Genomic DNA, 22,783 nt, shown 5'->3' on the forward strand with positions numbered 1-22,783 from the left:
TTCAAGAGAAATTAGGCTTTTTATAAAAAGGGGATTATTAAAAAAAAGATGGTAAATTGTGATAATTTAACTGGGATATAGAAGTGGCATCAAAATAAGAAACGTAATTGTAATAGAAGAGTCCTACGTTCCCGAGAAGCAATTAGTCTAGCATTTTGAGAGCATAAGGCAGTACAATAATTTTTTTTAAAGTAATTCAACATTAAGGTTCCCAGGACAATCTTAATTTTTTTTAAAAAAAATAAACCTTGCTTATGGTGTTGATTTTTAGAAGGTAACTATTAAGCAAAAAAACCTATCACGCTATGGTCATTTGTTAAATTAAAAATGGACACCCAAGGAACCAAAAATACTGAAGTGGGCATTAAGGTCCAAATCTCACACAAGTTTTACACTGTTGTAACTTCACTGATTTTATTGTAATGTGGGTGGAGATTCAGGGTCTTGGAATATATTTTTCTGTTATATTGTGAAAATTATTTTCTTTCTGAAAATTTCCAGTGAAAAATGGGGAGAATGACTGTTTAATTTGATCCACCTCATTATAAACCCCAGCGTGACCACTAGAGGGGGATTTCTACTGCCAATCCAAAACTGACCATTTTTTCTGCTGCAAGTTTAATCTTTTAACGCCTGGTATACATCATACGTAAGCTACTACAATGTCCATGCTTAGGTGCAAAGGATTACTTCCTTCCTTCCTAACCTATTGAGTCTTTTCTTTCTCTTGCTGTTGCTCCTCCCCATTTTAACTTTAAAATCTCTCAAAAGCAAAGCTATGTTTTCACGTCATACATGGTGGTGACACAGAAACATGAAAACCCCCTGCATTTTTCTCTTATGTGCATTTTAAGAAAAAAACCTTTCCCATTGTTTAGCTTCTTCTGCTTTGCTTTTTCTGTTTTATTTACTTGTTTAGTGTGCATATTGCTTGTTCAATGATCACAGCATGTTATTTTTCTAGTGGGTTTTTTGATAAATACTAATTTCAGCTTTTAAAATCTGTCACATTACATTAACCTAGTACAGTAACAGCTTAAATGGTTGCATTTATTTCCTAACTGGAAATCCTCTTGAGATATCTATGTATGTATAGATGGAGGTGAAAAGGTTAGAGGAGCTTAATAAATTTCATTTTTTTCGTTAGACAAACTCTTTTTTGGAATATTGTGTATTAAAAGAAATAAATGTGGAAGATAGAGATAAGAAGCTTTCAGGATTAGAAGCAAAATAAAACCCTTCATCAGAATTTATAGCTTTTTCTAATTTCCTGTTGCAGTGCTGGAGTTGCTCAAAGAGGTTGCATGGGTAATTACTGTATGTATTATTTCATAATTCATATCCCTCTCTAGAAGCAGAACATGTCATTTTAACAGAGTAGTTCACCATTTATATTAAATAAGTCTGTGATTTATATCTAGGAATGTCAGTAGGAATGGCCTAGAAATAGATTTTAGCAGCAGCCTTCAGGAGTCCATGGTAATCATCCAGCGGATGACAAAGCAAAAGATGTACAAACAGCAAAATAACATTTGTAACTTTAAGAACAAAAAAAGCCGACAACCAAAACAAAACCTCATTATCGGAGGAGCAAATATTAAATCATCCAATGCAGGGGTTCTCAATCTTTTTCTTTCTGAGGGCTCCCCACCTCATGCTATAAAAACTCCATGGCCCAGCTGTGCCCCAACAATTGTTTTTCTGCATATAAAAGCCAGGGCTGGTGTTAGGGGGTAGCCAGCAGGGCAATTGCCCGGGGCATCACACCACAGGGGCCACTGTGAAGCTAAGTTGCTCAGGCTTTGGCTTCAGCCCCGTGTGGTGGGGCTTGGTACCCCATGTGGTGGGGCTTGGTACCCAGAGCTGCAGTCCCATGCAGCAGGACTTTGGCTTTCTGCCCTGGGCCCTAGCGAGTCTAATGCTGTCAGTGCTTGGCAGATCCCCTGAAATCTGCTCACGGCCACTGATCTATGGTACATCTAAAAAGAGTATTCCTGTTATTTGTTGAGAATTGTGGCATGTATAGTCAATTTACTAGCCTGTTTTCAAGACACATCTTCTGTACAGGTTATTGTAGCAATAGAAGGGCTGGGCAAATTAGTCCAAAAAGATTTCTGTGATTATTTGAAATTTTAAATTAGATCATTGCAACGTTGTTCCTGCCTCATGTGTTCACTTTTCACAAACTTCCAGTTGATAAAGTTCTACTCGCCTGAATGTTCTAGTAAAGGTGTTTTTCAAAACAATAGGACAAATGCTGTCATACCTCTTAAGAGATACAACACAGAAAGCACAGGGCCAGGAGGAGACAGTGGCTTTACGTTTGCACCACCCCAATTCTGGCCTCCCGCATAAGGTAGAGCAGCCCTGAGGGCTGATAACTGCAGCAGTATTTGGTTCCTGTTTTCTCTGCAGTTATCTTGAGCTATAACTTGATTGTTGTCCCTAATTTGAGATCCTTGAGTACAGTGATTCCCTTAACTCAAGGTGGCTGGCTGGTTGAGGTGCACAGACTATAAATAAGGCTAAAATTTTGTCATGATTATTTTTAGTAAAAGTCACAGACAGGTCACGGGCAATAAACAAAAATTCATGGAAACCGTGACTTGTTTGTGACTTTTGCTGCTGCACCTCAATGGTTTCCCCTGCCACTGTGGTGGCTGGGAGCTGTAGGGTTCCCCTTTTCCCGCAGCAGCTGGGAGCTGCGGGGGGCTCCACCCACAGCGGTTGAGAGCTGCAGGGTGACCATATTTCCCAAAGAGAAAATGGGACACCCCTACCCGTTCGCCCAAGGCGCCACCCCTCCCCCACAGCACAAGGCTGTCTCCCATTGCTGGAACCCTGAAGAGGGCCCCCTCAGGAGGCTGTTTCCTGTCGCTGGAACCTTGCAGGGGGCCCTCCTGGCTGGCAGCTCCAGTCCCTCAGCTGGCCCCTGGGGCTGAAGCAGAGAATGTCACGCAGGTCTCTGTAAGTCACGGATTCTGTGACTTCCATGACCTAAACATAGCCTTAGTTATAAAGTTCAAGTTATGACTTCATCAGCTGCTAACACAATCAATCTAGGTAGCTCAAGTGTTATTTCAGAGTGTGGTTGCTGGCACTTGAGCTAGGCTAACTCAACAGGAGTAACTCGAGTGTAGATAACTCTAGTTAACTCTGCAGTGAAGACAAACCCTTAGAGAAACTCTTAGGATTGCTCTAATATATGGCAGCTCTCCCTTTGCTGCATCTTGGAATCTCCTCTAGTGCTCAGCACTACACCTTGATCTTACCCTGATTTGTCTTCAGCCCTGCATGCAGCGTACCACCTAGACCAAGGCCAATATTTGCTCTAAATTGCTCCTGTGCCAAGGGAACTTTTTCTCAGTCTGTAGTGGGCTGTTTAGTCTGCCCAAGTGGCATAGAAGAGCTCGGGTCAGAATCACCTGTGTGTGTGAATACGGGATCCAGAAGTGCTTGCAGGTTCATCCCCAGCTGGGGAACAAAAATATGATGTGACTTATATAACCAATCTCAGCTAGTAACTACACCTGCACTAAACTGTTTCATGAGCAATCTATAGTTTAAGAAGTATGTATAACTTTGAATAACCAGTACATTCAAGGAAATAGTGAGCTGTTCATATACTGACTACAATAAGAAAGAGGTTGAATTATTTATCATTTTATTCACTCGGCCCTAATCATTATTTCATTCTGATCAGACTTGTGAATACTTGCCTGTTAGAGGTGTAAACTGGCAGCATTTCATTTTTGAGGTGTGTGTGTAATTTGGAATTGGTTTAAAAAATAGTTTCTCAGGAGTGGCTTTCCTCTTGGCAAATTCTCTGTCCTCTGTGCCCATGTATGTAACTTTACTAATTCAGACAAGGCTTAGACTAAATTGGTGTTACATTATCTTAATCTATTTTCCACTGTGAGCAAATTGTAGCAGTGTTGCCTGTTTGCACCATGAGCTTTTGTTTTTATTATTCTTTGTTTCTGGAATGTATCCTATTTTTAGAACTACTTTGACTGCATGATAGAGAACATTGTTTCTTTATTAATGTTATGTGTTTGTTACATATTCTGTATAATATACACAAAATCTGGTTTCTTTATAAAAGGGGTAAACTATTGGATGTTTGGTATCAAACACCATAATTTATTATTATTGCCTGCAATGTGCTAGGTGCTGTACAAACATTAAAGTACAGTCCCAGCCTCTGGCACTCATTGGTAGAATGACTACATAGTAATCTACAGTTGCCACTATATTATTGTCTTTTTCAGACTGATTGTTTCTGGTATTTATCTTTGTGGTTACTGTTACTGCAGAAACAAATACTTTATCTGGCTATAATCAGGTATGCCATAAGGTGCTCAGCTGTCCTAATGATAACAGGCCAAGAAAATGGATAGACAGACAGGAGGTTGAAACATTTTGTGGCTGTTTCTGCTTTGTAGAACAATTTTGTAAACTCCTTCCAGTAATTTCTAATCTCTGAGACTGGGCATCCTCCATGTCCCCTCGTACCACCCTGGCATCCCCCCAGCAGTAGCCCCTCCTTTTTCTGCCCATCTATATTCCCCTACCTCCCCCCACACTTTTTTTTTTTTTTTTAAACTCTCTGTTTTGCCCACTCACCAGAAGCCCATAGACCCCTTGTGGCTGAGCACCATGGAGACAGGAAAAAAGCAGGCTAAGGCAGAAAGCTGCTGCCTAATCCTGTATTCCATCCATATCCGTCTACATTTAGGACCCTGTTGGAGCAGGTAGGGGCTTTAAAGGGCTTCCTGCTACTTTACTTACAGTCTTTGAAGTATATATGCATTAAGGGGGGAGGTAAAGATGAGGCCAGGTAGATTCCTTCCTATTGTTACACATCTTGCAGAATTGTCTGGCACACCCACACTCAGGAGAAAATATCTCCCAGGAGCTGAAACACTGACCTAAACCAGCTGGAATGTCACAGTGTTAGTGCAGACACAGTTGTTTTACTGGCAGTTTAGGAATAGTGTCAATCATAGTATTTAAAAAGGGTAAATAGGGTCACCCAAGTAACCACGGGCCAGTTAGTCTGCCCTCAAAGTCCTGGGCAAATCATGGTTAGGCTGATATGGGATGAAATGAGTAAAGAATAAAAGGATGGCAGCATAATTAATGCCAGTCAACATAGTATAAAGGACAGTAGGTCTTGTCACACTAACTTAGTTTTTTTGATGAGATCACAAATGTAGTAGATAAAGGTAACTCTGCTGATATAATAATCTTCTGTACGGCATTTGACTTGGTCCCTATCTTCCTTGCTGAGTTCGATCTAGTAAGCATGCTCAGAACTTAGTCCTACTTCTTGATCAGCCAATTGCTCAGACAAACAAGTTTGTTTACACTTACAGGAAATAATACTGCCCGCTTCTTATTTACAATGTCACCTGAAAGTGAGAACAGGTGTTCCCATGCCACCTTTGTAGCCGGCGATGCAAGGTATTTATGTGCCAGATATGCTAAACATTTGTATGCCCCTTCATGCTTTGACCACCATTCCAGAGAACATGCTGAACAAGAAGTAGACTGAGTTGACCTGTAATTTTACATTATTTTACATTACTGGGCTCAAACAAAACAAATAAATTCTACATTTGTAAATTGCACTTTCACGATTAAGAGATTGTACTATGGTACTTGTATGAGATGAATTGAAAAATACTATTTATTTTGTTTTTTACAGTTCAAAAATTTGTAATCAAAATAATAATATAAAGTGAGCACTGTACACTTTGTATTGTGTTTGTAATTGAAATCAATATATTTGAAAATGTTGAAAACATCCAAAAATATTTAAATAAATGGTATTCTATTGTTTAACAGTGTGATTAACTGTGATTAATTGTGATTTTTTTCTTAATCTTGTGATTAATCATGATTAATTTTTTTAATCGTTTAATAGCCCTAGTCTGAAGTAAATAAGATGCAATTTAGTAAGGACAAATGCAAAGTACTCCACTTAGGAAGGAACAAGCAGTTGCACGCATACAAAAAGGGGAATGACTGCCTAGGAAGGAGTACTGCAGAAAGGGATCTGGGGGTCATAGTGGATCACAAGCTAAATATGAGTCAACAGTGTAACACAGTTGCAATAAAAGCAAACATCATTCTGGGATGTATTAGCAGGAGTGTTGTAAGCAAGACACGAAGTAATTCTTTCGCTGTACTCTGCGCTGATTAGGCCTCAACTGGAGTATTGTGTCCAGTTCTGGGTGCCAAATTTCAGGAAAGATGTGGTCAAATTGGAGAAAGTCCAGAAAAGAGCAACAAAAGTGATTAAAGGTCTAGAAAACATGACCTATGAGGGAAAGAGTTTGAAAAAATTGGGTTTGTTTAATCTGGAGAAGAGCAGACTGAGAGGGGACATAACAGTTTTCAAGTACATAAAAGGTTGTTAAAAGGAGGAGGGAGAAAAATTGTTCTCCTTAACCTCTGAGGAGAGGACAAGAAGCAATGAGCTTAAATTGCCGCAAGGGTGGTTTAGGTTGGACATTAGGAAAAACTTCCTAACTGTCAGGGTGGTTAAGCACTGGAATAAATTGCCTAGGGAGGTTGTGGAATCTCCATCATTGGAGATTTTTAAGTGCAGATTAGACAAACGCTTGTCAGAGATGGTCTAGATCGGGGTTCTCACCCTTTTTCTTTCTGAGGTCCCCCACAACATGGTATAAAGACTCCAGGGCCCGGTGGGGGTGGAGACTTGGGCATAGGTGTAATTTGACTTCTATCTGGGAAGACAGGGGCCAGTGGGGCTCAAGCCAGCTCTGCAGGGAGGGAGCGCCACCTCCACCCTCTGACTCACCTCAGCAGGCCACCCATTTGGGTTGTTGGGGTGGGGGAACCAAAAATTATAACTCAAAGGTAGGGGGGTTCAGCTCAGAAAGTTTGAAAACAGCTCAGGGTGCAGGGAGAGGGGTAGCTAGGGGCTGTGTGTGGGCAGAGGGGTAGCTAGGGGCTGTGTGTGGGCAGGGGGGTTGCTCAGGGTGCAGGAAAAGTGATACTAGGGGCTGTGTGCAGGTGGGAGGGAGCTCAGGGTGCAGGGAGAGAGTAGCTAGGGGTTAAATGTGGGCAGTGGGGAGCTGGGGCTGTATGCAGGCAGGAAGGGTAGCTCAGGGTGCAGGGAGGGGGTAGCTAGGGGCTGTATGTTGGTAGGGGGGTAGCTCAGGGTGCAGGGAAGAGGGTAGCTAGGGGCTGTGTGCTGGGAGGGCTCCCCTTCCTGTTCCCCAAGGGCTCTGACAGCGACGGAGCTGGGTCCCCCCACCCAGGTGGCTCTTACCGACTGTGTGAGCAAAGGGGGCTGAGAGCTGAGGGGCAGCTTTTTCCCCCTGCACCAGCAGGAGACGAAGGAACGCTGCAGCTGCCTGCTCCCTGGCACCAGCCAGAGCAGCAGTCGTCCTGCACTGCCCAGCTCTGGCTTCCCGCCTCCAGCCTGGCCCGGGTGGGGGAAAGAAGGAGTGGAGGGAGAGTGGGGTTTGGAGTTGCCCTGGGACTGCCCTGCTCTTGCACTGTAGTTTTGGGGAAAGGGAGGCAACACTTTTGTGTCCCCCCAACTCTGCCCATGGGCTCAGGGCTTCTGCCGAGTGGGGAGCACCTGGATTCGGGGCTCCAGAATTCAGCCCTGCTGCTCCCGGCTTCAGCCCCGTGGCGTGTGCTGAGCATCGGGGCTTCAAGCCCGCTGCTCCTGGCTTCAGCCCTGCGGAAGGTGCTGGGGTTCGGGCTCTGGGTTTTAGCCACTGGGCCCTGCGGCCCCCCTGAAAGGGTTTGCGGACTCCCAGGGAGCCATACACCCCTTGTTGAGAAACACTGGTCTAGATAATATGTAGTCCTGCTGTGAGTGCAGGGGCCTGGACTAGATGACCTCTTGAAGTCCCTTCCTATGATTCTATAGTTCAGCTTGCCTGGTTGCTAAGTCAGATCGGTATGCCCAAGGGGACCATGACTCCATGATAAGACTGTTATAGTGCTTTAGGAGTACACACTTGTTACTGGGTTGGTGAGATCTAAGTATAGACTATACAACCAGTTTGGGGTTTCTGCCCTGCTTTTAGACAGTTTGCTCTGACTTTGGCACTCGGTGGTTGTGAGTCACTTCTGACAGAGTGACAACGTTTATAGTGAGAACAAGACTGTTTATTTAACAAAGAACATAGATTGAAATGATACCAAGTAGGATGAATGGAAACAAAGGGTTTCATATAAAATAAAATGGTAACATTCCTTCTAAAGCTTAAACTAACAAGATGTCCTCTTGTCTGCTAAGGTGCTGCTGCCCCGAAGTCCTTTTCACAGTGTTTTGCAACCAGGATGGCTGAGACCTTCCTTCCATCAGATCAAGCCTGCTGGCAACTTGCCTACCCAGATGTAGGATGCCAGGGCATCTTTTTACACTCCTAGATATATTAAACAAGTCCTTTGTTCTTTGCCTGTAAACAGACCTCCCAGCCCCCCACTCCACGCTGTTCACTTCTTCCTGTTCATTTCATCTCATCTCTAGAAGTCCCCGCAATCTCTTATGCAAATAGACTCTCATTGTAAGACATACAATGGTCAGCCAGGGAGATAAAGCTCTCCCATCTCCTGTCTAGTGGAATCAGTCCTAAGGCAGGTCACCTCTAGGTGACCTGCCTTTTACGATGAGGCCCTGAGAACATAATTTCCAATATATACATAACTATCTCCTTATGTATTATCCACACAAACATTTCACAAAGATAACAATGGCCAGATTTTCAGTAGAAACATTACATGAGGCACTCTGGTGAACTAGAATGTAAATACCTGACCCAGAGGATCCTTATGAGCCTTTGCACCCCTGCGCTCTCTGCCAGTTGGCTTCAAGAGGTCTTTGAGACACAGTAAAGTATCCTGTTTTTTGGCAGCAGCCAAAAAAATGATGCTCCAGAGGAAGGCAAAATACCCTCTTCCTAATCTGGTTGCTTACAATATACCTGTTGATGGGAGAAATAAGGTTTCTCCAAGATCCCTGCAGTGACCAACTTATAAAACTTGACTTATGAGAATTGACTGCATCTCTAATACTTAAGGCAGAGTCAACTTTACATTTTATCATGCATGGTGATGAGTTATATACCGTATATGGATGCAATAGTAAAGACAAAAATGCCTGCATTGTTCTTTGGCTAGGAGTTCTGTGATCGAATTCAATCAAACCAACAAGTTTGCGTAGTTCTTTGTGTTATGCAGCATCTAGCATCAGTATTCCAAGGCTGGAGACATCCATTGCAATAAATGTGGTGGTTTAAGTTTATTTGGGTGTTTTTTAAAAAAATAGGAAAAATTAGGCTACCGCTGTAAAGAGACATAGTCAAAGCTGGTGGATCCAAATTGTAACCATCCACTGTGTTTTAGATCAAATTAAACTAGCAGTTGCTGAGGCCAAGGACTTAACACGATTCAAAAAAGAGATTGGACATTAATATGGATATCAAGAATACACAGAGTTATAATTAATACTGATGATAAATTCTGGAAAGGGTATTAAACCTTATGCCTCAGGGCTTACTCCACTCTAAATATTAGCAATGAAGAGGGGACTTAATTGGGGGTGTGAGGGGGTCTGCTGCAGGTTTCTTACGCCTTCCTCTGAAGCATCTAGTGCTGACCACTGTCAAGAGGCCAGGATACTGGAGGGATCTGATCTGGTCTGGTCCAGTATGGCAATGCCTTTGTGCCTGTGAAAGTTACAGTGCTGTGTGTCATTCTTTCCTTTTCTTTGTCCAGCTCTCCAACTGCAGCCCACCCCATTATCAGTACACACATGGAAAATAAAGAGATCGTGCAAGTTAGACACCTTTCCATTCCAGCTTACCCTAATGACACAGACTCGCTGGCTTGTAATGGAATTTAGGGTGGTGTAACTTACATGCTGAAGAGCAAAAACAGAATAAAATAAAATTAAAAAATTGCTTTTCTTGTTATACTTCTCTCACGCCAGATTGTGTTCCCTTAGAGTACGCCTACACTGCGATAGAAGCCCCGTGGCACAGCCGCAGCTGGCCTGGGTCAGATGATCCAGGCTTGAGGGGCTAAAAATTGCTATGTAGACCTTCGGGCTTGGGCTGGAGGGTCTTGCAAGGGTAGAGGGTCCAAGATCTTGGCTCCAGACCAAGCCTGAATGTCTACACAGCAATTTGTCAGCCCTGGCGCCTGACCCCCAGTCACCTGACCCGAGCCAGCTGCAGGTTTGTTATCCCCATGTAGACACACCCTTAGACTCACTCAGGTGCTGTGACCCAAATTCACATGTAATGGGAAAGGGGTGGGGGAAATGTGAATGCACATTGGTAACTATGTATAAATGAGTGACTAAATCTAAGGGTGTGTGAGTATGTATACGTTACACAAGCAGATCACTCTAGCCTTTTAGACTAGCCTCTGAATTTGATCCTTACTTCTCACAGCAATAGAGCAAAGAGGGAAAAAACTGTTCCGTTGTGTTGTTGGGGTTTTTTTGGGGGGGTGGGGGGGGGTGGGGTATTATTCTCAGTAAAAGGACCTGATCTTGTTCCCATTGAAATCAGTGGAAATTTGGCTAATAGCTTCAATAAGAGCAGGACTGGGGCATTGAAGTGTATTCAGTGGGAGCTGAATGTACTCAGGGCTTGATCCTGCACCTATTCAAGTCAGTGGGATAACTTGCATTCACCTAAATAGTACAGGATCCAGCCCTCAATACTTCATAGGATTGGTCACTGTGTGAAAACGTTTTAATGGTGTAGGAAGAGACTTTGTTTAGCGTAGGACTTGAGCTACAACATTTAGGTTTGAATCTAATGCTTTTCTGAAGTTTGGATCTGTTCATATCTGGGCTGAAATCCTGGAGCCACTAAAGTCAGTGGCAAAATTCTTATTAACTTCAGTGGAGTGTGGATTTTCTCCTATGGGTGGGGTTTTTTAGACCTGTCTTTGGCTTTTTAAGCTGTTTCAACTCACACTTTTTTCCTCTTACATTTTTATTATATATTGCAGTGATTCTCAACCAGGGTTCTGGGGCCCCCTGGAGGACTATGAGCAGATTTCAGGGGGTCCACCAAGCAGGGCCAGCATTAAGCAGGACCAAGGCATAAAGCCAAAGCTCCACAGTATGGGGCTGAAGCCCAGGGCCCCAAGCCCTGCCACCCAGGGCTGAAGTCAAAGCCTGAGCAACTTAGCTTCGCAGGGCCCCCTATTGCTTGGGGCCCTGGGCGATTGCCCTGCTTGCTGCTGCCTAACACTGGCCCTGGCTTTTATATGCAGAAAAAGAATTGTTGTAGCACATGTGGGCCATGCAGCTTTTATAGCCTGTTAGGGAGGCCTGAGAAAGAAAAAGTTTGAGAACCCCTGATATATTGGATGTAGAAAAACTAAAATGCGGTAGACTATAATGGGGTAATTTTTGGAATGATATATAGTCGCTATGAAATAGTTCTTGAAATTTGGTTAAATATGAAACTTCTAGTCAAAACCAGTATAAGTGCAAAGTATATTTTGTGTGTTTTGAGTAGCACAGAAAAAAAAAAAAGCAACTTCCTTGTTTTCCTATCTCATCCCCACCCTTGTCTGTTGATCTATGCATATGTGTATTGGCAAAGTCCTAGATTATAAAATCTCTGAGGCAGAGATCTTGTCTTTGTGTTCCTTTTTTGTGAAGTGCCTAGCACACTGAATCTTGGCTTCTGATATAGGTTCTTAGGCACTGCAGCAATACAAATAATTATAAGATTTGATTGTCTGAAGACTATAGGTGTTCATCTCTAGAAGAGAAATATGTATCAGATTTGGAGGAAAGGGGTAGGATTTTTCTTATTTAACGTGAAGTTGTATTGTATTATAGTGCTTGAAATTTTTTTTTAAATTAGACCTGCAGAGGGAGACAGTTCCCACACTGTTGAAGCTGGACTTATTTTCCTGTTTAAAATAAGGACTTTAAATTTTTTTTTAAACTCTCATCAAACTAAATGGGGAAGGAGATTCTTCATTCTGTTCCTGTTTTCTGAACAGCGACCACCATAAAACGTATGAAAGACCGCAGCACATATGGATTTTCTGTCCTTTAAAGCTGTTGTAAACTGGAAATAAAGTAACAAGTTTGAGGGGTTTCAGAGTAGCAGCCATGTTAGTCTGTATTCACGAAAAGAAAAGGAGTACTTGTGGCACCTTGGAGACTAAAATAAATTGGTTAATTTATTTTAGTCTCTAAGGTGCCACAAGTACTCCTTTTCTTTTTAAGGTTGAGGGGGAACGGGGTCAGAGTTCTGCTTATAGATTCAGGCTCCGATCATGTCCTTGCACAGGCAAAAGTCCCACTGACTATAATGGATAAAACCCTAAGATATCTTCATATTGCATCCAAACATGTATATTTGGTTGAAATGTCAATACTTAAACCTCGTTAGCACCTGGGAATGCAGTGGTAGCTCAGTATGAAATAGTGGGGGCCTGATTCTCCTTCTCTTCTTTAAGTATCAAATCCTGTTAGCAAAACTCCATAGATTTCAATAGGAGCCACATTTGGCCTTAAAGCAGGAGTAAAATATTGCAGTCAATGGTGTTATGCTACCGACTGCTTCCACCAGGAATGCAGTATAATTAACCGATGTTAATTTAATCTACTATTGTACATGGAGTAGTTATAAAGGATGTTTGGGACACAGAATTCAGCTGCATTTTTGGGGAGGAATTCTTGCTTAAGGGTTATCAATAAGTATTCTCATTACAGATACAATTTCATCCTGGCTTCCCAAAAAAGTCATTAGTCTGCTGCTGTTATAAATATTCAATTATTTTTGGTGCTTTGCCAATACAAGAAGGGGAATAACAGCTGTTTGTTTACATTCAGTCTCTGAAGCAATGCAATGTTGTGCAGCATGTTGTATGGCACAATTAAAGGCTTCCCATCAGTAAGAACAGAAAGCTGCTGGGGGGGCGGGGCAGAATGACTTAGTATTGTTAGGGTTTTACATCTTCAATACACCTGGTGTAGGCTACTGTGGGAGATGGGATACCATGTTAGATGGACTATTCGTCTATTGCAATATGGTGTTTCCTGGGTTACGTATTTGGAAAGCCTGCTAAGATATAGTTTGCAAGGTCTGGGTACTTCTAAAATTCCGCATCTCTGAGTTCAGTACAGGGAGCACATTGATGTGCTGGCAACAGCAGACAACTGGGCTCATGTCACTGCGAATAACTGTGATACTAACTCGCACATCTTCAATCTAGTGTGGATGTACTATGGGTGTCTCTGGGGGCTTGGTTACTAAAGAATGGGAAAATGTTTTAGCATCATAGTATCCAAAGAATTGTCTTGGGAGGCTGCAACTGGATCAGCAAGTTGACTTCTTGTTGTGAATGCCTACTGGGGCCTCGATTCTGAAACACAAGCATGTGTTCCAGGCTTTGCATGAGTACACATCAGCTGTCTAGGTCCAAATGTGTTTCCTTCTCTCCACTGATGGATTCAGTATAGGTTCCACTAAAACTGCTATGATGTTTTTTGCATGCAGTGTATTTGTACCTGTCTTGGTCCCAGGATATTAGAGAGACACGTTGGGGGAGGTAATATCTTTTATTGGACCAACTTCTGTTGGAGAGAGAGACAAGCTCACCAACAGAAGTTGGTCCAAAAAAAGATATTACCTCCCCCACCTTGTCTCTCAAAATGTTTTTGGTAGGTTAGCTGAACTCTAGCAGAATGTATATATGTTTTACTAAAACCATGGGACTTGTTTCCAATTACACATCTACAAAGATCTCAATCCTGCTCTCATGTAAGTCACGGAGTTCTGCTCCTGATTTAAATGGGAGCAGGCTCAAGTCCCAAACTAATTACCCTAATGGAATTATCGATTATAAACGTATGTGGTACTAGAAAAATACTTTGTGGGTGAACAGCTCACTTTGCATTGTGGTTCACTAGCCCCGGTCTGATGAGGCTTTTTCCTGAACCCAAACTGTAAGTAGGAAACCCTGAAACACAAGAAGAGTTACACATCAATTGCCACATACATTTATAGGAAGGCATGAACAAGGACAATCCTGGGGTGAAATCCTGGCCCCAGTGGAGTCAATGGGAGTTTTGCTACTGACTTCAGTGGAGCCAGGATTTCACCTCAGACATTAAAATTTCCTCTAGTCTTGCAGGGGATTTTCTGCACTACACGGTAGATTCCACTCAACACTGGAGTTCTGGTTTAAAAATCCCCGGCAAACCAAAACAAAATTCTCCCCTCCTGCAGGACAAGTGGGATTAAAATGGACACTTTCCTCAGCCTTAGTCTGCTACCTCTCCTTTCAAATGTGAAACTAAATAAATATACCTCCAGCAATCTGTGTGAGTAATAGCATTGGCATTGATTTTTACACTGGATTGCTCATAATATGTGCTTGTATAGTATCTTCCATCAGAGAATTAACGTACTTTATAAATATTAATCAAGAATCATGACCCTGTGAGGCACGTAAGTAATTAGTTTTCTAAGTTTAATATTATTAAGATGAAAGGTGGATGCTCACATATAATACACCCTCCTGGTGCTCTTTGTCCTGTTAGACATTAATGTTCTATTTACGTTCATTTTCTGCACAGGTCTCTAGAACAGAACTAAATTCCTAATGCACTATAATAGATAGTTACACTAATAGCAACACTCAAATTTTCAAAGCCCTATATAAACACTAATTAAACTGTAGAAGACAACCCTGTGCTGTAGGAAGGCATTGCCCTCACTTTTTAGGTGGTGACACTGAGCCACACAGCGTTAAAACAAGTTATCCAAGGTCACAGAATTAGTCAGCGACAGAGGTGGGTTTAGAATTGAAGACCTGATTGCTAAGCCTGTGTTCAGTTCCCTATAGCAAGGGTTTCCAAACATTTTCATAGTGTGGGCTACATCTTGTTAGTGAGGCCATCTCCCCTCCAGTCCTCCTCTCTGCTTTCTCTCAGATTAATAAGGGGTTGTCACCTATGGAAGAAGTCCCCTTCACTCTTCCCCACAGCCATTTTCCAGCCACTCTCCCACCTGAGGAGCTCCGAGGGCCTCTTTTCCCAGGCAGGATCCTTGCTCTGGCCTCCTTTCCTGTAACAAGGCCCACTCTAGTTCTCTCTCCCTCTGTGCCCCATGGCCTAGCTTTCCTTAAAGCATATCGTGGTTTACTGCCAGCAGATCCTTCCACAGCTCCTTCCGTAGATGTTTGGCCCAGTGGCGGTTGTGGTAGCTGCTGATGTAGTCTGTTGACTGCAGCCACTGGTGGTTGGTGCATACTCAGTGGGCCAAATTCAGGCCACAAGTGGGATCAGTAAGTCAAATTCTGACTTCAGTGTGACAGCAACCACTTACAGGCCAGCATTTGGCCCTGCAGGACCTGAAGTTTACTTCATTAAAGTTCCCTCACAACCAGAAAGCATAGAAATGGCATTTGAAAAATATATAATCCTAATGACCAAACAGTTCAGCAATGGCACAGAGGGCAGGATGGTTCCCTGAAAATCTGGAAAATGCAACACAGTTCAAAGACAGACCCTGAATTGGAACTGTCCACAGCTTTTGATTGTCTCCATTTGCTGAATTATTGTAATGAACACTGGCCTATTCCTCTGGTTCCGTGATCTAGTTGACTGACAATCCTGGCCCTGGCCAGCAACCTGAGCAGCTGGGCTACGTGTTGCAATGTTCTGGACTGGAGGAAAGGAGTCAGCTTAGAGGAGCCAGTCCAGCCTCACAGCCTCCTGGTGATTTGTGTCCTTCTCCTTGAATTGGGGGCGCGGGGGTGAACATAACCAGTAGCTTTTGCTTTCTGCATACCACATAGCAGAACTGCACCTGTTTGGCTGCAAGAGTTGTCTGTGACTGAGGGGCAAAACTGGCCCTAAATGCTTTCCAAAGGATACAATATAGGGTATATCTAGTCAGCTTGACGGGGTAATATAGTGAGATTATTGACAGAATCATTAGAAACTGAGTTTAATCATTGATTGGCACTGCTGTAAATTACGGAATTTTAATAACATTAGCCCATTTACTTTTATTCAGCTGTTATGGCACATTTTATACATTCTAAAACAAAGTGGTGCCATATGAACAGTTTCCCATAGATATGCAGTGAGTGAAAAAGTCTGGTTCTGGAATGCTCAATGTCTGATTCGCTTATAAAGTCATCTATAAATCTAACAGGGTGGGAAGAATTAAAACTACTATACCACATCTTTTGTTTTGAATTGCATTGTTTAAATTAGCACAACACTTAAAGTAATCCTAGATCAGATGCTGTACAGCTTTCAACAGTCTTAAAACAAAACTAGAATTACTCTGAGTATATGATGCTGCTCAAAAGCACTGCTGTAGCATTGTGTCAGCATTTCAGTAACACTTAGCTTTATTGTATATTTTATAACTTGACCTTAAACGTTTGTTCTGGATTAAAATTTACTTTACAAAATTTTTGCCCAGTTATGTAAGAGTGTAATAATAAACCTATGACTTTGAAGTTGTCTTTAAGTCCTGTTTTCAAACTGTGCCACTTAAAGGTGTCCAGATTTGAAAAACTGTACTTCCCACCTGCTCCTGAGGTTTAAATGTAGATTTTTAGTTAATACCACCCCTTTTGTTTTCTGTAAGTGGAAAAAATGGACATATGATATCCCAGGAAGGTGAACACACACAAAATGCAATATGGAAGAACCTGTAAATCTCAACTCAGTCCACGCGGATCTCTCTCTAGGACTAAATTGCAGCTAAAAAGGAGGTTTTATTTTCTATAAATACAGCAAATATAAATATCTTCCTCCACCGCTGATGAATTCACCCTCTACCCTATTGAGTGAGCCTTTAACTTAATGCAGATTCCAGACCAAATTAATTCCTGGTGTAACATTGAATTCAGTGGCATTGCTCCAGGAATTAATATGACCCTCCATCTCTGTACAAGTGAAAGGCTGGTAGCCAATTGTTTCAGAGGTACAGTATGTGGTATAATATGCCTTTGGATTGTAGACAGCTAATCCTCTTTATGCTTTGCTGACTGAAGCCTCTTTAGGTCTTATATGAAGTGTCTTCATTTTCTATATTGAATTATGGGCCTCTCCAATGCCCAGTAAAATAAGTGGAAAGGCTCCCAATTTCTCCAGTGGGCTTGGATCAGAGCCTATATGAATACAGTAGCTGCTCCAGTTCTACTGGGTCTTTTATTTGAAACAAGGAAAATAAACAGTTTAAGTTAAAGTTCCTTAGTGCATAATAGCATCCAAGACCATGTTGGACTGAGCAGTATATTAAAGATATAAATGAAATGAATGTAAACTTCTATGACTAGGCTGGACAAAACACCTGAAAACATATGGTGGGGAACAATCCTGTATTAGCAGGAAGATAGATATGGAAAAGAATTATTAAATATCTAATCTAATTCTTTTCCACTATATTTTTTAATCTTCGTATAGCTGCCAAGCAGTGGTATTGAAATGAAAAAGTATATCATGTTTGCTTTTAGTTTTCATAACTTTGTTTATTCCAGTTATGAAATCACAGATGTCAAACTATTTGGTGTTAAAGTGCCAGGCCAGAAAAGTAATCACATAGAAATAGCTATATCCTGTCAAAAATCCATTTATTTATTTATTCTATTATGTCACTCTTATTAGCGTATGATGCAAAAGATATATGAAGTGTATGAAGGCATACCACCTGCCCTGGAGACCTTACAGTGTAGAAATGCAGGAGGTAAGATGGATGGGAAGCAATCCAAGTAGTGTGGCTGAATGGGTGAACTTTAGCGTGTAGCTTGGTGATTCCATAATTTGTGGGTAGTTGTTTTTAAAATAGTTTAAAAACATTGTCTAGTTAACATTTCAAGGGAGTGTTTGTTTATTTTTTATTATAGAGCCTAGAGACCCCAACCAAAATTGAGGGTCCATTGTGCTAAGTGCTATAGCAACACATGGTGAGAGAGATACCCTGCCCTAATCAGCTTACAAAAGATGGGAGAAGTAGTGTAGTTATTTCCATTTTACACATTGCTTACGTGATTTGCCCAAGTCACATGGGAAACCTCTGGCAGAGCTGGGAATTGAACCCAAGTTGACTGAGTTCCACACAGACTTTAGTGACATGGCCGTGTTGCTAAAAGTCTGGCAGTGTAAACACTGTTTGTTGGCACTTTTGCCAAGAAAATACTTCCACCCCCAACGAGTGGGGTTTGCGTTGTGACAGGAGAGCGCTCCTGTCAACACTGAGCCGTTTACACTGCCACTTGCCACAGCAAAGCTTTTGTCTTTTGGGGGCGGGGGCTTTTAAAAGCACCTGTGAACGATAAAAGTGTTGTCGTCCAATTGGCAGTGTAGACAAAGCCCTAGTAGTGTTTAAAGAGCTAATTGTCCCGCTGCCCATGCCCGCGGAAAATCTATTTATAGAATATTTCCCGAAAGCAGGAAGCAAACATTGTATTTACTCCTTTTTCAGTGACATTGTAACAGTACAATGAAACAGACAGAGGCAGTCTCCTTTGCAAAACTGGGGCATGCGTTTCTGTCAGTGTAGATGTTAAGAGGCTTATTAAAGGGCACAGCAGCTGACAAGTGAATCTTTAATCCCTTGAAAATCCCTTTATATTTATGATCAGTGTAAAGCCGTAAATGTAAAAAAAAACCCCAACCTTTTACTCATCACTTTGATGTGTGTTTCAAGATCAGGCATTGTACTCTTTGGGTAATGATGATCACAGAGCTTTTTCTAGAGACTTTCAACATAAATTTTTAAAAAAGCCCTCCAAATTTGGGAGTCAAATGCTGTGTGTTGTTTATCACTAACAATGACACCAATGTGCATAAGTGGCCTGTAGCTAGGGGCCTGTGTGTTTTATAACTGCATACTGGGCCAAAAATCTGGTCTTAACTACTTCCAACTCCATTAAAACAGCAGGAGGGAGGGGGAAGGGGGGGGTTTACAGACCTGTAACAATGTAGAACTTGTCCTAGTCAGGATATCAGTAAAGGGTTAATCTTTTCCATTAGTTCAGAGAGACTTCCTACTTCTGTCTCTTTTTGCCGGAAAGCCAAAAGATCACACTGCACACAAATTTTTTGTCATGTTGAAATGACTAAACACAAGCTTAAATTCCCTTTCCCCATAATGTTAAAACAAAACAACAAAAAAACCAAACCCTAAACAAAATGAACCTCCCCGCCCTTCCTATCTATAGGGATATATTTCTCAATAACAAAAGGTACAAGATTTATTTATTCCGTAAGCCAGTGGAAGCAACTGATCTGGAATTGCTGAAGAAACAGACCACTGCAATAAATATGTTAGTTAGCAGCTTTAGGTGTGTGTCAGTATGTCTACACTGCAGTTGGAAGCGGCTTCCCAGCTTGAGTAGACAAACCCACACTAGTTCTACTGGAGTTAGCACTCTAAAAAAACGGCAGTGCTGCTGGGAGTAGCATGGGCGGTGGCTCAGGCTAGCAGCCTGAGTATGTAGCTTTTAGCACTCGAGTTCGAGCAGAGTAAAATTTGTGTTTGTGTCTACTCAATGTAGGAAGCATGCTCCCAGCTGCAGTGAAGATTGTACCCACTATGTGTGTGTATTTTATTTAGCCAGATGCTATAACTAAAGTTAATTGCCAATCAACTAGCTCGAGCTAAGTAATATGTCTATAAATTGTAGTGTAGACACTCAACAAATCTTTGGTCTAGGAGACAAACATTTGTCTTGGTTGCGATTCTTCGTAGGCTCAGCCACTGCTGAGCCATGACTATGAACAAATCCCTCTGAGTGCCTATATAGAAATTATAGGCACCCAACCAAAAGCTCTAGTGTAGACAACAATCTCTTAAGTGGAGTGGGAGGGAAGGAACATGCACAGGTGGGACAGTATAGAAGAACACCTTAATATGTAGTATATCATCAGGAGAATAAGCTGGTACTGATAATATGAAGTATATAATCAGGGGGATTGGATGGTATTGTCCGTTTTTGCCACCTCTAGAGAGTGTGTGTGTGTGTGTGTGTGTGTGTGAGAGAGAGAGAGAGAGAGAGAGAGAATTACAAGGTGGCTTTACGTTAAGAAATCTTTGGCAGACAGCAGTTTTACTATGCATTAAAATAGTTTTTAAACTGTTCTGCAATACAGTCTCGTTTACAGAGGTGACTTTGCTTGAGGGGGCAAGCAATAAGTGTATTAGAAGAGAAAGCTTGTATGTCCCATTTAGTTACAGATGTAAACCCAACTCTCTCAGTAGCCTGTTTATGGTTCTTTTTATTAGAGAAAGCACAAGAGGAGATAAGAACTGAAAGATTCGTTATAATGTAAAGAAAGCGTCAAATAAAAACTAGCATTTCAGAGGATGAAATAACCTGTTGTCTTCCCCTATATGATGAAAATTCCTTTACAAGAATAGCTGACAGTATTTTATTCATTTTTCTGTTTCACACATTTCCTGCTTAATAAATGTAGAGTGAGGCCTTATAATGGGCTGGAGGCTAACTGTAATGGTGGATCACTGAAACTGAATGTCTTGTTCTGGTTTTGTACAGAGCTCACATTGTTTGTTTTTCTGCCTTGAGAATTAGGGAGATACCACATGGCTAACTGCTATGATGTCTGCTATACTCAACTGCCCAATTTTGCAGAGTAGCCAGACATTGAGCGGGCCAGGTTCCCTAATTAAGAAGAGGGTAGATTTGGAAACAGGTCTTGATGCTTTTATTCGACGTCTGACATATAGTTTGAGAAACACACGCATCATTTTATAGCTATTTCATTTTGATTTCTGATTAACCAGCAGTGGAGGTTGATGGGGTGAAATTTTTTAGTTGAACGAACAATTTTATTACTGAAGCAGAGTCTCACATCAGCACACTGGAGAATTTATGGTTTGTAAAGCGGGTCTAGCACTGAAAAGACCTGTCTTGATTCAAAGCTTTTAAAAAAAGAGTTTGCTAATAAATACATTCTTCTGAGTTACAGCCCAGGGGAAGTATTTGTATATGGTTGTGTTTTGAACAATAGCCTCCTATGATTACTGCATACTGTACTTCTATCATAAACGTGAGGCAACTTCCTAATAGCCATTTAATGATGACACCATTAAAAAGGAGAAACAAACCTAGTCTGAAATCTAAAAGGTAAAAAGCTCTGTCCGTGATCAAGCAAACGTTACTAAAGTACAGGTTCCGGTTATTCTTGATGGTACTTTAATCCAGTCCTGGGAAAACCACTAGGACACATTCTCTCTTTGTAGTGTCCTTGGTAATAAGGTTCTGAAATGGTAGGAGTTTTAAAACATTTTAAAGCTGTTGCACAAAGTTACCTTCTGAAAGACGTTCAACCCTCCCTAAATGTCATGCAAGGACAGAGCTAGTCCCATCATTAGTAATACTTTGCACTTCTATAATGACAGGTTTCAGAGTAGCAGCCATGTTAGTCTGTATTCGCAAAAAGAAAAGGAGTACTTGTGGCACCTTAGAGACTAACCAATTTATTTGAGCATAAGCTTTCGTGAGCTACAGCTCACTTCATCGGATGCATAAAAGTGGAAAATGCAGTGAGGATGTTTTTATACACACAGAGCATGAAAAAATGGGTGTTTATCACTTCAAAAGGTTTTCTCCCCCCACCCCACTCTCCTGCTGGTAATAGCTTATCTAAAGTGATCATTCTCCTTACAATGTGTACGATAATCAAGGTGGGCCATTTCCAGCACAAATCCAGGGTTTAAGAAGAACGTCGGAGGAACGGGGTGGGGGGGGGGGGAGAATAGGCTTGAATAGAGACTGGGAGTGGCTAAGTCATTATGCAAGGTAACCTATTTCCCCTTATTTTTTCATGGTCTGTGTGTATAAAAACATCCTCACTGCATTTTCCACTTTTATGCATCCGATGAAGTGAGCTGCAGCTCATGAAAGCTTATGCTCAAATAAATTGGTTAGTCTCTAAGGTGCCACAAGTACTCCTTTTCTTTTTGCACTTCTAGTGCACTTTCCAGCTGGGTGCTTCAAACCACTTTAAAGATGTTAATTAAGTCTCAAAACCCCCCTGTGAAAGAGTAGTATTCCTATTTTATAGACTGGGAAAATAAGTGACTAGACTTCAGATCTCCCAATTCCCAGGCTTAAGCCACTACCTGACATTCCTGTATTTGTTTGGGGTGGGGGGAAGAAATGGACAATAATGTCTCCACCTTGCAACACTTTTGGTCCTGTTGTACAACATTGCATTGGTTTTCTGGCCTCCGAGATGCAAGCCCAGATAGGAAGTAAATTTACAAGGAAACTGAGTGGTGGTGCAGGTTTTTGGCAGGAGGATCTGAGGATTATAAATAGTAATACCAGAAAGGACAGGGCAGGGCAGAACGCACTGAATAAATAGAACATTGATGGGATTAATATGGAATAAGACCACCTAATTTATTCATTTTTTATAATTACATGGTACAGTTGATCTAATACATTCTGATAAGGCTGTGGGGAAAGTTTTTCCAGCAAAATATAATTTGGAAGGTATTGATTGGTGTATATAACACACATGTAAAAAGCGTGCACCTGAAATAATCTACATTTGGCCAAAGTGGGGCTAGAGCATATTTTTCCCTTCCAGTACAATTCCCATTATTAATAAGTGTGTGCAGCAAGGGGGAGTGTACGTTTACATTTTCTTGAGACCTGCACAACCCCTAAGTCAGTTTTAAAAGACTACTTGAATTAAATGCTCAGGAAATCTAGACTCAATGGTACTTATCCTTCTGTGAATGCACATAATTAA

At 41.6% G+C, this 22,783-nt stretch overlaps 1 protein-coding gene across 1 annotated transcript in view; it reads left to right on the forward strand.

The window, feature by feature from the left end:
• Nucleotides 1-22,783, forward strand: part of COA1 (cytochrome c oxidase assembly factor 1) — an 84,792-nt gene that overhangs the window by 18,611 nt on the left and 43,398 nt on the right. The window lies entirely within an intron of this gene.

Source organism: Natator depressus, chromosome 2 (assembly GCF_965152275.1).
Source record: "Natator depressus isolate rNatDep1 chromosome 2, rNatDep2.hap1, whole genome shotgun sequence".
Classification (NCBI taxonomy): Eukaryota; Metazoa; Chordata; order Testudines; family Cheloniidae; genus Natator; species Natator depressus.